The sequence below is a fragment of the Cylas formicarius genome, unplaced genomic scaffold, assembly GCF_029955315.1.
Source record: "Cylas formicarius isolate icCylForm1 unplaced genomic scaffold, icCylForm1.1 PGA_scaffold_7__23_contigs__length_41026272, whole genome shotgun sequence".
Taxonomy (NCBI): Eukaryota; Metazoa; Arthropoda; class Insecta; order Coleoptera; family Brentidae; genus Cylas; species Cylas formicarius.
In genome coordinates, this window is record NW_026844352.1 from 31,814,686 (window position 1) to 31,830,256 (window position 15,571).

The following is a 15,571-nucleotide window of genomic DNA, read 5'->3' on the forward strand; positions in this document are numbered from 1 at the left end:
ATTTAAATTTATAGTTGTTCCTTGAAGCTCCCTTGTTGCTTAAACCGTCCTTTAAATGAAATTCATGCCAAGAACGCTTTAAGCTACAAGGAGGCCTTAAGAACCGAGTATGAGTTTAATCCTAAGAAGAACATAATGATATACCTACATACGTAGTTTATTTTGAATGCGTGAGACCAAATGTGCGTGTGACCAAAATGCGTGACGTCGTCAAGTTTTGGAAATAGCGTCATGGAAAATATTCGCTTTAGTTTGTTGTGTTGACCTTTTGCAAATTTATTCAAACTCGGCGCATGAATTAATCAAAAAGTTATATTCCAACTTTGCAATAAAATGTGCAGGGGAGCCAATATTTCACAAAATGAAAATTTGCATGTTCCGTTACTATGTTCCGTTCACCAATGCGTCACCCGGTATATTTTGGAAAATAGTACTACAATATTTTCTTAAAAATTCAATCGTGGAGTTGCTTACGTTTAATCTTACACCAACAGGTAGACGTCGTATACCGATATAAGATATGACAAACGACTTAACCCTCTGTCACATCCCATATATATAAATGGCTGAGCATTGATCGCACTCCACCACTTTGTATTAGTATATTTTATTATTATATTTAATTAAATTACGTTTAGATACCTTGAATCTAATATTTAGGTTTCACTCATCTCCTCCGAAATTCAAACTTGCTTCCCTTTTAAGGTCATCTCCATATATTGTCGTCTACTCAACCTATAATATTCCACAACTTTTTAAAACATATACGTTCGGCAGTTTTAAGGGAGGATTTCATAAAATAACCTTTTCCACGTAATTCTAGAGGTGATGTGATTACCACCATACCCTGTTCATAATTCTGTGTTTATCTACTTTAGTTTTGGTTAGTCCTTGTTTGGTTTTGTATTTGTTATGTGTACTCTGTTGTCTTTTGCAGTGCTCATATTTGTTTTATATTACTTAGCGCCCATTTTGTGCTGCAGATAAACTTATTTATTTTTATATGTTCAGCAGGTGATGTAACCTTAAAGGGCCATCTTAATTGTCAGAGGAGGTTTCTAGTGACTGTAGCAGTATGTGGTCTGGCATTGTCTTGATGAAAAAAATGGACAGCGCAGTTGCTGAAGGCACCGCGGCAGCTTGTGGCATGTTATTAATGTAGGATAAGGCACTCGTCTTTTATTTTCCAAGATAAGTAGAGGTTTCCAACTATTGACGCACCCAAAACCATAACGTCCCTATAGTAAGCGCAACTTCACGCTCCATGCAAAATTGAAGTTGGCGCCCTTCTCCACGTGTTCCGTGGGAATCTTTTACGGTCATCGTGAGCTCATAAATAAAAGTGTGCTTCACCAATGAAAACGATCCGATTCCACTCCTAATAAGCTCTCAATAAATTAATCTCCTTCATCTCCATATCTGTCGAGCCTATATCCAACCAGGGTAGGGCAGTTACCCTCCATCATGTCCGATTGCAGTGCTTGTGGTGAAACAATCCATAAGAAGTGCCCTTAGCTTATTAAAGCACCACGACATATGTGACCACTCTGTTCACATCCCAGGTGTAATAGGTCCGCTATCTACTACCTTATAGGTATAAAAAGCAGTGGCGTGCCTTTCAAAAATATTCAGTCTACACGGAAGAAACGTGGAGGATTTTTGGGGGCGCCTAAAAGCAGTGGCGGTACATAGACCGCACATATCGCATTTGCACTATACAAACAGTGCGGCAGACTTAGTGCGGTGATCGTCGCAGACGTTTGATTTAATTATAACATTAGCGGGACAACGGGTACTGCGACGTGTATAGCGAGATAGTGACTTGCGCGGGGGGGTACCGAGCAGTACCCGCGGGCGTACCGATAGCGTCTCGGTACCGGTATACCCGTCGCTCTCCTGCCGTCGTCGTTCTCGTAGGTTAGCTAGCTTTAAGGTATCTCTCGGTGTATCTAAGACGTTTGTATAAGTTGACAAGGACATAATTTGTAGCTTTTTCTGTCAGCTGACTGCGGCCGTACAGACTCTCATATATTTATAACCCCTCTTCCCGCGGTCGCGTTGATTTTTAATTCTTTCTCGACGCTGTAGATCGTCTCCTTTCAACGGGACGCGGATTAATCAACGACGTACGTCGCCGGTTACGCTTTCTCGTTTTTTGAGGTTAAGTTGGTTTACTTAATTGGTTCGTTTTAACTAGAATATTATTATTGAATTCGCAGTAGGTTTAGTGTTTACGTGTAGTGTGTGTGGCACCTGCGTGACACAAAAGTAAGGAATATATTACAATAGAAAAAAATGGCTAGTAATGGGGATTGTTGCATTTATCCTGCTAATTTGTATAAATGGGAGAATCGGGTTGTGTGGTTATTTTATATTCAAATTATTAACACGTTCATTTTTGTGATTAAACAACATTTTCTTTAAATATTTGTGTAAAATAAAGTTTATAATAAAATTTAAAAACCGTCGAAAAAACGCATAAAAATTGATATACATAGAAATTCAAAATGTTTTTAATTTTTTCATATAATGTTGCTTAGAAAATAGCAGTGTCTTTTATCAAATCAATGTCAAATAACTGATTTACTTTTTAGTTCTTAGTAACACGCATAAATTTCGTTATTATTTGGAAATAGTTGTTATTTATTCAAATCAAGTCAACATGGAGGAGTACTCTGCTTACCAAAAAAATGAAACTTTGTTTGAACCTTATAACAACTGTATCAAAGATGGGGAATGCAGAAAAATGCAAAAACGGCGTCTTTTTGAATCGAAAATCCTGTATATTTCTAACTCTAATGTTTGCCTATCTTCTATAGAACATAATAGTTCCCACCAATTATTATCATTATAAATAACATTTGCCGCACCAAATTCCTATTGACTACATTACTGGAACCATTCCAGTTCGATAATAAGATGAGCGGCAGTTATCAAAATAAAAGAAATATCGAATTAGAAATAAAGAAACATGCCAGAGATATGTTGAATATTTGTAATATTTACCGAAGTCTAATGACTTACTGACACTTACCGATTTTGTAAAAAGTTTTATCTATTGTGATATCTCCGTGGCCTAGCGAGTCTAACGGGATGGGCGGGATGTATATGAACAGTGAAACTGTATAGGACGGAAATGTAAATAATGAAATTACCTATATAAATAATAAGATGTTACACGAATTATTAGTGGTTTGTATAGTGAACAATAGTGTATAAATTGTCACTTTTTGGATGAAATAAATTTTACGTTGCTCCAAGTTTTACGCGAAGTGAGTTGTTTAGTTTCCTTGTTGATTTTGACAAACCCGTAGTAATTCTTTCTCAATTAAAATTTTCAAGATCCCTAAATTGAATGATTCAGGTGAATTCGTGGAATTTCCTCGACCAACATTCACTTTAACGTGAATTGGTGAAAATTACAAGAGACGCGGTTTATCTGTCACTTGCCTATTATATAGCAACCCCGACCTCCAGAAAAAGAAAAATCTCAAACGTTTCGTCGGAGAAACCCACGCGCAATCCGATAGCGCCGAATAATTTGTAGCTATAGCGTACTAAGCTATAGCTAGAACAAAATCGACAAATTGTGGTGTTAATTTTGCGTAAAAACTGCATTTCCTTATCTTTAATGCGGACCGAGATATAATATAATAAACCTTTTCATCGTTTATGGTGGTTTGACTCTGTCTTGCAAAAAAGGTATGTATAAGTCGATTGTGTATATAGCTGCCAATGTCAAATAAATGCATAATAGTGAGAATATACCAATCATTTAAATTTAAAATTACTTCTATTTCAAAGGTGTGCGGGTTGCTGTGGTTCAAGTGATGATGAGTTGGATCCTCATGAATGTCATTTGAGTCACCCTCCCCAAACTGCATCAGTTCTTTCAGGCGTTGAAGTTCGTCCAATCTATTTCTGACATGGTGCGACACAAACTGCAACTCATCTGCTATCTTGCCTGATTTGATCTCAGTTTCTTCAGCTTTTTCTAGTCTCTTTCGGAATTCTGGATCAGATTCTAAAGCATTTACCACTTCTTTAAGGTATCTGTGGTATTCCATAATATCTTCCAGCCCAAAATTAAAATTCGTGCCTGTAATCAATTCATCTACCAACGAAAAATGCAATAGTCTATACCAACATAACAAGCAACCTAACAATCTTAACCGCGACTCAGGTCGTTACCTGTCACCAATATGGGTATCAGTCATCCCAGATGGTACTTATGTCCCTCATTTACCTCTGCCCCCCTCAAACAATATATAAGCAGGTACAGAGTAAAACGCGAGCCAGTTTAAGTCAAGCTCTGAAGAAGCCAACAGGAGGGTTGGCGAAACGTTAGCAAGTCCGACTCAACAAAAACCGACGCAGGAGGAATCTAGAAGTTTTGTAAAAATTATTACAGTAGCCTATGGAAGTTTCTTTGAAAAAAAAAAAAATCACAATAATTATCAGAATGCGTCAATTGGTAAGCTGTCAATTTTAACTTTTGTTAGGCTATTTTAGCGGAAATATTTTCATTTTGGCGTTTACTTTGACAATATGTAATGTTTAATTATATCCTTCCGAAATTTTTATACATTTTAAATTGCTAAAAGAACTTAGAACTTCAGTTTAGCCACTACATAGAACACAACATCCATATAAACAGAAAAGGTGAACAATCTTAACCACGACTCAGGTCTCTACCTGTCACCAATGATAAATAAGTCATTCGAGACGATGTTTATGCCCCTCATTTAGCTCCGCCCCCAACAAACAATATATAAGCAGGTGCAGAGTAAAATGCGAGCCAGTTTTATAAAAAGTATAACAGTAGCCTGTGAAAGTTTCTTTGAAAAAAAAAAAAAGGTGAACTCTATAATTTACATGAAAAGCTATATGCAAGGCCAACTTATACATACATACATACAAAAAATCCTTTAAATCTTCACCATTTTTTATGAATGATTAATAAAAAAGTAATCGGCAATTTTGTTGCATCTAGCTTAAAAATAGTTAAAACCCTCCAATTACGGCCACCCTGTACTTTAAAATTGTGTTACAATTGGGCCGCGTGCCGTTTCCTAGTTATTAGTTATAAGCTATATGTATCCCGTTCTTATAATCGGTACCGCTCGATATTAATTTCGAGATAAAGAATCCCAGACACTCGCTGAATTTATCTTTCTACCTTAAGTGTGAGGCACTAATAATCTCGAACGAGGAAGAAGAACATACCAGAACGAGCGATTTTTCTTTATCCGCGAGCGTACCTAATAAATTCAGCGGCCGGCCCCGGGCGGCAACGCCGCCGCCGCTCCTATCGGAACCGCCATAACAAAATATTCAACGCAGTGGCCGCGTTCCGGACTGGTTCGCGTGTGAAGTTCTGAAGCACTCTGAAAAAAACACACCTTTCCCTTTTTTATCTTACTTCCCAAAAAAATAATGTTGACCTTTTTTGACTTAGGTTGACTCCTTTTTAACAGTCCACGATTAAAACTAACGCTCATGGTTCAGACAATGTTGATATAAAAATGATTCTTTTGACACCCCGTATTTAGTCGATCATATCACTTTCCTTGTTAACAAGTGTCTGTTGACCGAGGTTTTTCCGGACTCTTGGAAGCAAGTTGAAGACCCGTTCCAAAGAAAAATTGTCCAATTGACAATGACGATTTTAGAACAATCAGTTTGTTGCTAACCATATCAAAGGTTATCGAAAAAATTGCAGCTAAACAACTTCGTCACTTCCTATGCGATAACAAAATCCTCCCAGACACTCAATCGAGTTTCGACCTCTTCACAGCACTACTTCTGCTTTGCTTCATGTTACTGATGATTTATTCTTGGACTATAGCAAAGTGTTCGACACCTTGGATCATTTCCTTCTCTTAGGTAAACTGAAATTCTTCGGGATAAAAGGTACTGCTCTTTCATTTTTTAAAAATTTTCTTTGTTAGATATACCAAAAGCTAGTTGTAGGAAACACTCATTTAGATGCCATTACTTTGGAGAGGGGTATTCTAGGACCTTTTCGATTCTCAGTTTAAACATCTGACCCTACTTTGCTTAAATTTTGTAAATCTCATCAATACGCTGATGGATACCCAGTTATCTTTTATTGTTAGTGAAGCTTTGAATGCTGCTACCAAAATAAATTTAGTTCTAATAATAATGTCGGAGGTGTCTGGGGCTCATAACCTCTTATTGAATCGAACGAACCTCTTATTGAATGAAAACGCAGATGTTATTATTTGAAACTAAAAGGGAAGATATTGTAAGAAACGCTTTTAAGATTACGCTAAATGATGAGTTTATCTCTCCTTCAGACGGGTGTAAAAATTTAGTATTATGGTTTGACGGTGACTTGCGGTTTTCTTAGCAGCTCGATGTTACAAAAATCCTTCTATAAGTTGTTCGTATATTCATAAGCATTTTCTCAGTAGAGAAGTCAAACTTAAACTCTGCGATATGTTAGTTTTAGCCCATGTCGCTTATTACAGTCCAACGACTTCAGAATGCTTATATTCGTTTTAGTTATAATCTCAGAGAGTATGGCCGTATTTCCCAGTGCCTCTCTGATTTGGGTTGGCTCGAGCTGGAGGACCGTTATAAAGTTCAGTTTGTTTTTTTCCTAAACTCAAATAAGACACCCGTCATTGTTTAAGATATTGCGTTCCTAGACACACTTCGGTAACTTTCCAGAGATACTTTATCATATAACGTCCCTTCCCACAAGAAGCGTTAATATTGTTTATTAGGCCCGACAGAATTTAGCAAAAGGGTATGAGTTTATGATGTGCGTCTATTTCTTGTATTTACGATGTATATTCTGGTGTATATTTTGTTAACAATTATGGTGTTGGTGCTATTGTTCTTCTGGTTACATGGAAGGGTGCAATTTGCAAATGTCGCCACTCTTGTATTATGACTTACAGTGTAATATTTTAATTTGCAATAAAGTCAGTTTATTATTATTATCTGGGGATAAAAAATTCGTCTAAATGTAGCATCTACCCCGGCGTCCATCTTTTCTTTCGATTTTCAGTTTTCATCGCTATGAAACGATGCAGAGGTATCTATTGGAACTGGGGGATTGGAGGGCGGGGAAACATTTTTTAATAATTATTGAAACTGAAAATCTCGGAAAATTGCCTTTTTTGAGGATTTAAAGTTCGTTGTAGCGGGTGCGAGAAATATATACATATAACTTTTCCACATTTCGTACCCTGCCTTTGCCCGATAGTCGGTATCTAAGAAACCATGCGTAGATACCTTAATGTAGAGTTATCCCTGTTCCTTTTAATGGTAATTGATTTCAATATACTATTTACGAGCTTGCTAGAAAAAAGCGAACAACGTAAAATTACGCATTAGAATTATTTACAAAATTACATTCAAAACTGGCATTCATTTTTCACATTTCTATTTGGCATAGCATTAGAAACGAACGAAAACTACTTAATTTTAAAACAACAAGCATTTTACGTTTGCTTTTGAGAAATAAATGAATCGCGTGATGTACAAAATTTTCATTTTCAATTTTTTTTGTTATACAACCCGACCACGTTTAATAGTTGCACGGTCATTCCGCTTTTTTTAAAAACCAAGTCAAATATTTAGTCCTGTAGAAGTTCGATAAAAGAAAAATAGAACCGTATAAGAAATAATACATGATAAAAATGACACCGATAATGAAAAATTAAAGAAAAGAATTACGAAGTAAATAAAAGCAATATCTGCAATTTAAACCAGAAATAACACCCAACAAGTCAAAGTGCTCTGAATTTAATTAAAAAAAAACTTCTTGAGGCTGTAGACCTTGTACGTAAACTCCACGCCAAACATGTTATTAGGAAGTTTTGATGATAGACTCTCCAATTTTTCTTGCTAGAAGAACGTACAGGCAGCGCTAAAGAAGCCACTAGCATGAATCTCATCTGGAACTGTCGTCTATGGCAAATCACCGGTCTTGTATTGAACATATTTGGCAAACCGAAAGATCGCGTGTATGGTTACTCAAAACGCAGAGACGCGTAGAGACGTCCAAAAAAGATGGTCTAACGAACCCGACGCCCGAAAGCCATTTTTCTATTCGTTCATTTTGAAAGGTACCTGCGGTCCGCTGCTTAGGGAGAGAGAAAGAGAGACAGACAGAGATAGGAAAAAAAGCGTATACGAGGCCGCCGAAAATAATAGCAATTATTACAAAAGGTTTTTGTTCGCGCGGCGCGTATATAGCGGTAATTTCGAATAGAAGATAATGTAGATGGAGGGAGAGCGCGCATCTTCTCCGTCCGAAGGATACGAAGAATGAAGAATACGAACACGGGAAGTGGGCGCGCGCGCGGGCGCGGGAGGGGGCAGCCCTAATGCGATATTAATTTAGTTTTAATTCGATACGCGTTGGACATGTTTTTTCGAAGGAATTTTTGTCTAATTTCGTCGACACGAGAATCGTTTTACGGCTTATTTCGGTGCGAGCAATAATTGTCAGCGTTGGATGATAGCGGGAGAGATTGTTTTTAAGAAAAAATATTTATTTCTCAGATCTGAAATGGTCGATTAAATGGTGACTTGTGCCAAAAATATTAGACATTATCAAAATTTAAATTTAAATGGTACGTACACCCAGTGAATTCGTTGTAATCTAGAATGGCACAGACGTAATAGATAAATGACAATAAAAAAGTCGGCTGTAATAATGGAGATTGTGGTCTTTCTCTTGATCGTTTATATTAGTCACTGTATTTGCGAATATGATTCTTAATGGTAATTTGCATATTTTCTTAAAATAGGTGTAAAAAATAAAATTTATTTATCAGAAAAGTGCAGTAGGTATGTACACCGTGTGCCAAATAAAACTGCCCACTGTACGATCTGGAAACCCATAGGAGCTACGAAAAAAAGTTTCGTACAAAAGTTTCCTGGATTCTCTTGAAGATTTAAAATATTATAATTTTGTTGATACAAGGTGTCCCAAAAGTGTCCACCCCGACATCAACTTTGTTATTTTAAAAGGAACACCCTATATATTTCGGCATTTTTGGAATCCTAATATTAATAAATTAAAAATTAATTAATGAATTAATTATAATATCTCAAAAAGTATATTTTTTGTCGTAGAATTGATATCTGAATAAAAATGTAGGGTGTTCTTCCATTTGAAAATCTTGAGATTTTGTTAATTGAATTCGCCAAAACGGCACCACCTATTTGGCACACTCTGTATAAGCTGAGGCGCATCTGTCAAATTGATTGAGTAGTGCATCGTCTCCTTAATCTGCGGGTAAATTTTCACAACACAATTTTATATGGGGCAATCAAAATATAAAAAAAAAAACATAACTTCAATTTCTGCCTAAACTATGCACGATTCGAATTTCTTAAGAAAGTGACCTTTATTTTAACCAAGGATTCCAAAAACGTCGGAGTGTTCCATTTAAAATAACAAAGTTGATGTCGTAGGGGACACTTTTGGGACACCTTGTATCACCAAAATTATGATATTTTCAATCTTCAGGAGAGTCCAAGAAACTTCTGTGCGAAATTATATTTGGCACACGGTGTGTGCACCTTTTAAGGAGTGTCATTTGAAAGAAGACTGCACAGCAATTTACCTAAATGTGTAAATTTAACCAATAATTGTTAAATTAAATTCAAATTTAATTATAAAAATTCAAATCAAATTAACAATAAACATATTTATATTTTTTATTTGTATTTGTATTTTATTGATGAGTTAAGGGAATTTAATTATGAAATTAATATTTCAATATTACAATATAGCATAATTAAATATTGTATTCTACTGTATGGTATGTTTAAGAAAATAAAAATTTCGAAAATTTAAATAAAATATTATTCAATGATCAAACGAACTTACCTGGTAAGTGAAGTTCGATCGTAATTATATGTTACACCTCTTCGTAGAAATCAATATACGTAGTCCCCCTTCTAGTCGCTAGGTGGCACCACAGCTTTAAAGCAGAGCCAAAAAACTGTGGAATAACTTACCATGGACGGTATATTCGCCATCTATGGTCTTAACCTCATTCTATTTTAAAGCCCGTTTATAATAAATTTGCCAAAGGGCATTTTAGTACTGTTCAGAACAGTAAATTGGGCGGGAATGGGTGATTTCTACGAAGAGGTGTAACATATAATTACGATCGAACTTCACTTACCAGGTAAGTTCGTTTGATCATTGAATTATATGTTACACCTCTTCTATGAAATCAATATACGTAGACTTTCAAAGGCAACTCAGCAAATTTGTTATAAAACGATTTTATTCGGCTATATAAGGAAATCCAGGAAGTTTATGAAAGCCTCGAGTACAAATACAAAATAAATGGCTATCCGAGAAAACAAACCTTCTGAAAAATTCTATGTCCCAAATGTGGCATTAACAAAAAGGACTGCACTTGCTGTACAAATATATTATAAAAAAGGGGAAAACATTTAGAGCATTCTCACCAATCTGCCGTTTTTCCAATCATATCAATTGAAACACCTTTACAAAACGCAGACGATGTTGAGGCATGTCGAGTTCTGTGAACAGTAAAAATAAAAGTGTAGACAACACTATCTTCTAAAGTTATCTTTATTCATCTACTTTTGTTGGGTATAGTTGCTGCCCTACAAGGCTTTTTAAATGTAATGAGTAAACGAGATTCACTGCCTCTTAAAGCACTGGCCCTCTCAATAATATATATATGCAAAATTAAAAAACAGGTCGAGTCTTATTTATAGCTGAAATCTTAATTTGATTCGTTATTCTAATTTCTAATCCATCTGGAAATGATTTTATGTTGACCAATTCTATAAGAGAGAGCGTTTGGACTCTATGTACAATCGTTAACTTCAGTAGGAGAAACTAATTTAATTGTTTTAATGACAGTTAATTGCTTTAATGACAAGTCATTAGAACGTAACCCTTTTACAAAGTCAGGGACATAACTAGGGCCCCAAGTGCTGTTATATCTTGGTTTACTTGGCCTTAGATTATAAACACCTTAAAAAACCTAGTTAGATTTGCATTGTTAAATAAATCTGATCCAAAAATAAGGCCGTGCTGCACTGAAAGAACTCAATGAGCCATAGGACTTGTCTTGTCTAAAATGAATAGTAAGGAAATCTAATACAGCCTAGGTGAGAAGTAATAACACTCCACTCCCCTCCTTTCGTAGAAGCTCCACCAAAGTTTAAATGCATGCAGGTAATAAATGCCTCAAGGTAGCGCTCTGAACAGATGATAGAAAAATATCCAGCAAATCTTCTGGAATGCTTGCCTGACAAAATCCCTGCAGCCAGGGTAAGGGATTTCCACAAAGGGTGACCTCTCCTGTCAAAAGAAGAAGGTAATTTGTCTGGAATTAGAAACAATAAATAACTACAACGCCTCCCATGAAAAAAAAAGCAAACCAATGCTGGCTGTGCCCGTAAGGGATTACTGCGATCCCTGTAGCTCAATCAGCCTTGATTTTTCGTAAAACAAGTGGCAACAAGCAAAACGGGGGGAAAACATAGAAGAAACTGTCGCTCCAAAAAACAGTAAACGCGTCTTCATTAGATGCCTCCGGATCTGGAAATTAGGAAATAAACTTTCTGCATTTCTTACTTAGGCGAGAAGCAAACAGTTCGATTTATGGGAATCCAAATTTGCTTGTTATTTTAGCAAAAGCATTGTCCGAAAGGTACCATTCACCATCAAAATTCAAATTCGTGGGTTCCTTATGCGCTTCAAAATTATCGGAAGATCGAATGTAAGATGCTTTAACCCATAACCTCCTTTCTTCACACCAACCCCAAGGCGCCTCGAAATTTCGTTTAAAACAGGAAATTTTACTCACCCTATTCTATTTACATACAAAATAGCAGTTGTCTTATCAATCCTCAAAAGTGTCTCGCAGTTAGTCAAATACGAGGCGAAGCATTAGAGACCAAATGAGGCCGCAGTTAATTCTAGTGCATTAATATGAAACTGAGCTTCCCTAGGACTCCAAAGTCCTCTGGCACAATTCCCCAACCCAAAGGAGTACCATCTGAGAAAATCTCAAGTTTGTAACATTGCTGCCTTACAGGGCATTCAGGATTCTGTAAACTTTTTAGCCATCACATAAAATCCCTCCGTAAATTACAAGGAATTATCATCCAAATATCATAATTATCGACAGAGTCTTGAAGGGCTAGATATTTGATTCTCTCAAAAATTCTTAGTATATACCCAACTGTAACAAACTGCTGGGCAAACTGAAAACTAGCACAGCACAAAGCTCGGCAAAGACTCTTATTTCGCAATGGTTCAAATTGCAAAACTTACTTACTCATCAGAAAAACAAGTGGTGGGATTCAAAAAAACAAAACCTAAAAATTTACGGGATTTCGAAGGATGTAAAACATTCTTATAATTAATAACATAACCCAACCTAATCAGTGTGTTGCAAGTTACTTGAACATTTTTTAAGGATAGCTAACTATCACCAAATAGTAAAGTTATCTAAATAAACTATTGAGGGAAAAGCCTTGGCAGGGAGATAAGAAACCACAGATTTCATTAATTCTGTAAAGGCCCACGGGGCGGTGCATAAACCAAAGGGTAACACGTTAAACTGATAACAGAGAGCATCAAAATAAAATCTTAGAAAATTCTTTTGATTTTCAATTATTGGGACTAGAAAGTAAGCTTCTTTCAAGTCCAGGTGGTCATAAAGGACTTCCCTGTGAAGAGTGTTTCTACTAATTTTCTGTCTTCCAGTTTAAAATGACAAGTGTCAATAAAAGCATTCAGTTTCTTTAAATTTAAAACTAATCAAACCGAACCATCCAATTTTGAAACCAAAAAGATCTGTAAAATAAATTGATTCTTACAAGGTTCGCAAACTGCATTGCACCTATCTCTAACAGGTGTTTGACCACATTACAAATTGAATCTTTTTCTTGTTGGGACCAAACAGGATCTGTCGTAATCAAGTCCTGTATAACTGGCCTCGCAAATGGAATTTTATATCCATCTAACCAAGGTAGAATCTGTGCATCTTGAGTTCTAGAGTTCCAAATGTCCCGAAACTCGTGCAATCTTTCAACAAAAGTACTTACTATTTTTTCCTGGGGACACAACTCCACCCCCTTTCCTCTCGAACCTTCCTGTATTCCCTCTTTTGAGGGTACAATGACTTTCACCCACTTCAGCCTTGCAACTTCCGGGAACGAAGTGGGACAGTCGAGTTTAAATTTGTATGCTATAAAAGTCTTGTTCCGGATGCACCTGACTTTAACTCGGCCACTAATCTGCAGCTAATCTGATTGATTTGAGCCTATCAGCCAAATCTTCTCCATATAAACAAGAGTGCAAAGAAGCATCAACGAGCACTTCCTTCATACAAGGCTGCATTTCATTTGAGACCAGCGAAAGGCTTAACGCGGCTGAACTTCTATATACTGAACCTAAATGGTGTATTTTGCTTAAAACAAATATTGCATTACTCAACATTTCGATGAGAAGTAAGTACTACTCATCCTTAACCAGTTTCAAAAGCAAGGTCAAGAGCGTCCTACCAACCACCATCAAAGCACCCCTTGTTGCAGTCAGTCTCTCATCCCTTTTCTTTCCACCTTTGTTGATGGCAGATTTCATCTGCACATTCAATTTAGGAGAGTTATTGAGCGGGCAATTCTTCGGCACAGGATATCAACGCAAAAGGTCACTGAGACAATCTTCGGACACACCGGATTTCAAAAAGGTATTAATCTGACTTGCCAAAATGTCATGACACATCAAACTTTGTGTTGGGACTATCGACCCCATAGCTTAAAGGCCATTTTGCTTTAAATCCGTCTCAAGGGGCTCAACAATGACATCAGAATTAATTGAAGGGCCTAAAAAATATACTTACGATGGAGTAAATGCATTCCAACAGCCATAAAAAATTGTTCATTATGTCCCAGTATCCCGGGCGCCTCATCCATAGCCGGACGAGCCAGAAAACTCTATTTTTTCGATGTCGAAAAAATATAAAACCATATGTATGGCCGACCCCCTCACAAAAGGATTGCTTCCAATTGTGAAACACTTACATACGACTGCTGTCGTATAAGTGGGAAAGATGGGGGGTCTTTCGAGTTCTGGGGATTCCGATCGGAACCCGGACGATGAAGAAATCGTCTCCCAATTGTAAGAAAATCTCGTTGATGGGAACCACGCCACTAGCGATTATGTAATCGCGGATGGAAAGATTTAATCTTTCGTCGTAGGTAGTTTCTTTCTTCATCCGATAAGGAATAACGTAAATCTCACTTGTACTTCTCCAATTAACTTCCAAAAACGCTGAAAAAAGCTGAAAACACCGACGCCGAATAAAAATGAACATGTGCCACCAAAGCACAAAAAGAGGAATAAGGTTAAGACCATAGATGGCGAATATACCGTCCATGGTAAGTTATTCCACAGTTTTTTGGCTCTGCTTTAAAGCTGTGGCGCCACCTAGCGACTAGAAGGGGGACTACGTATATTGATTTCATAGAAGAGGTGTAACATATAACTATAAAATGTTTAGACATACATAAACATGAAGGAGTTTTGCAATTTTTTGTTCTTGCTTTAGTCTATATCATATGATTTATTATAATCAAAGCAACGCTCTCTTTGATCTGCGTTTCCGTTTGCCGCCGATGAAATTCACTTTGTTGTGATACGAAATAGAGCCCGGATTCCGCCCTAATTGGAATTAACTTCGAACGTAGGTACCATCGTGGCCGTATAACGAATACCTACAATTTACGCGGTCGCTGCGGATGCGGTTGTCGATTTTTCGCGATGATATCGACACGGGACTGAAATTAAATCGATCCGCATTCATCTTGGGATGGAAAAACTAATCGGTGTAGAAAAAACAACTATCTGTTGGTGTACGCAACTCGGGTTTCCGGCATGGCGGATCTTTTTCTAATTATCAATAATTCAATCATATTTCAAGAAATGAAAATAATTTTATAAATACATACAGAAATATGAAAAAAAAAATGTTTTCCAGGCGTTAACACAGCTTCGCTAACGCTCACACTTCTTTTGATTTTATCGCTATATTCTTTCGAACCCTTCTCCCAAATGGACGCAGTAGATAAATTTATCCATATCGAATATAATTACGCAAATAAATTCACTGCACCGGTACATAATAAACACTCTCGTATAAATATGAGTGTTGTCTTTCAAATCCGGGTGTCCGGTCATCCGGCGCCATTCAAAATCGCCGAAACGGGTCCTGCTAAAATGCTAAGAGAAGATTTGTGCAAAGCTAAATCTCGCGTCACGCAAAACGGTGTCAAACGGGTAAAAGTCGTCTTCGCCAATTTCCAATCGAGTATCGAGATAAAAAATCATCTGGCTCGGAGGGCGTGGCGTTTTGCCGTAACGGTCGTTTTTCTTTACGCGCGGCGTCGTAAAAAGAGAAAGTGCGAGTCAAAAACGGAGGAGAAAGTGGTCAGCACAAAGTTTCCACCGTGAATTCGGAAAGCTGTATTTGGCGAAGACGTTACCGCTTGTCATTCATAAATTTGAACGATTATAAACCTTAGG

The 15,571-nt window shown here is 36.9% G+C and overlaps 1 protein-coding gene and 1 long non-coding RNA gene across 3 annotated transcripts in view; both read right to left on the reverse strand.

The window, feature by feature from the left end:
* The window catches only part of LOC132705716 (protein dachsous), a 234,491-nt gene that overhangs the window by 195,525 nt on the left and 23,395 nt on the right, over window positions 1-15,571 (reverse strand). The window lies entirely within an intron of this gene.
* LOC132705293 (uncharacterized) lies at window positions 9,892-14,374 on the reverse strand. Of its 2 annotated transcripts, none has more exons than XR_009619376.1 (3): window positions 13,093-14,374; window positions 11,419-11,578; window positions 9,892-11,363 (listed from the first exon to the last, which is right to left on the reverse strand). It is a non-coding gene; the product is annotated as an uncharacterized LOC132705293 (long non-coding RNA). The 2 variants fall into 2 exon arrangements; XR_009619375.1 differs by having other exon boundaries at window positions 9,900-11,363; window positions 11,419-12,097.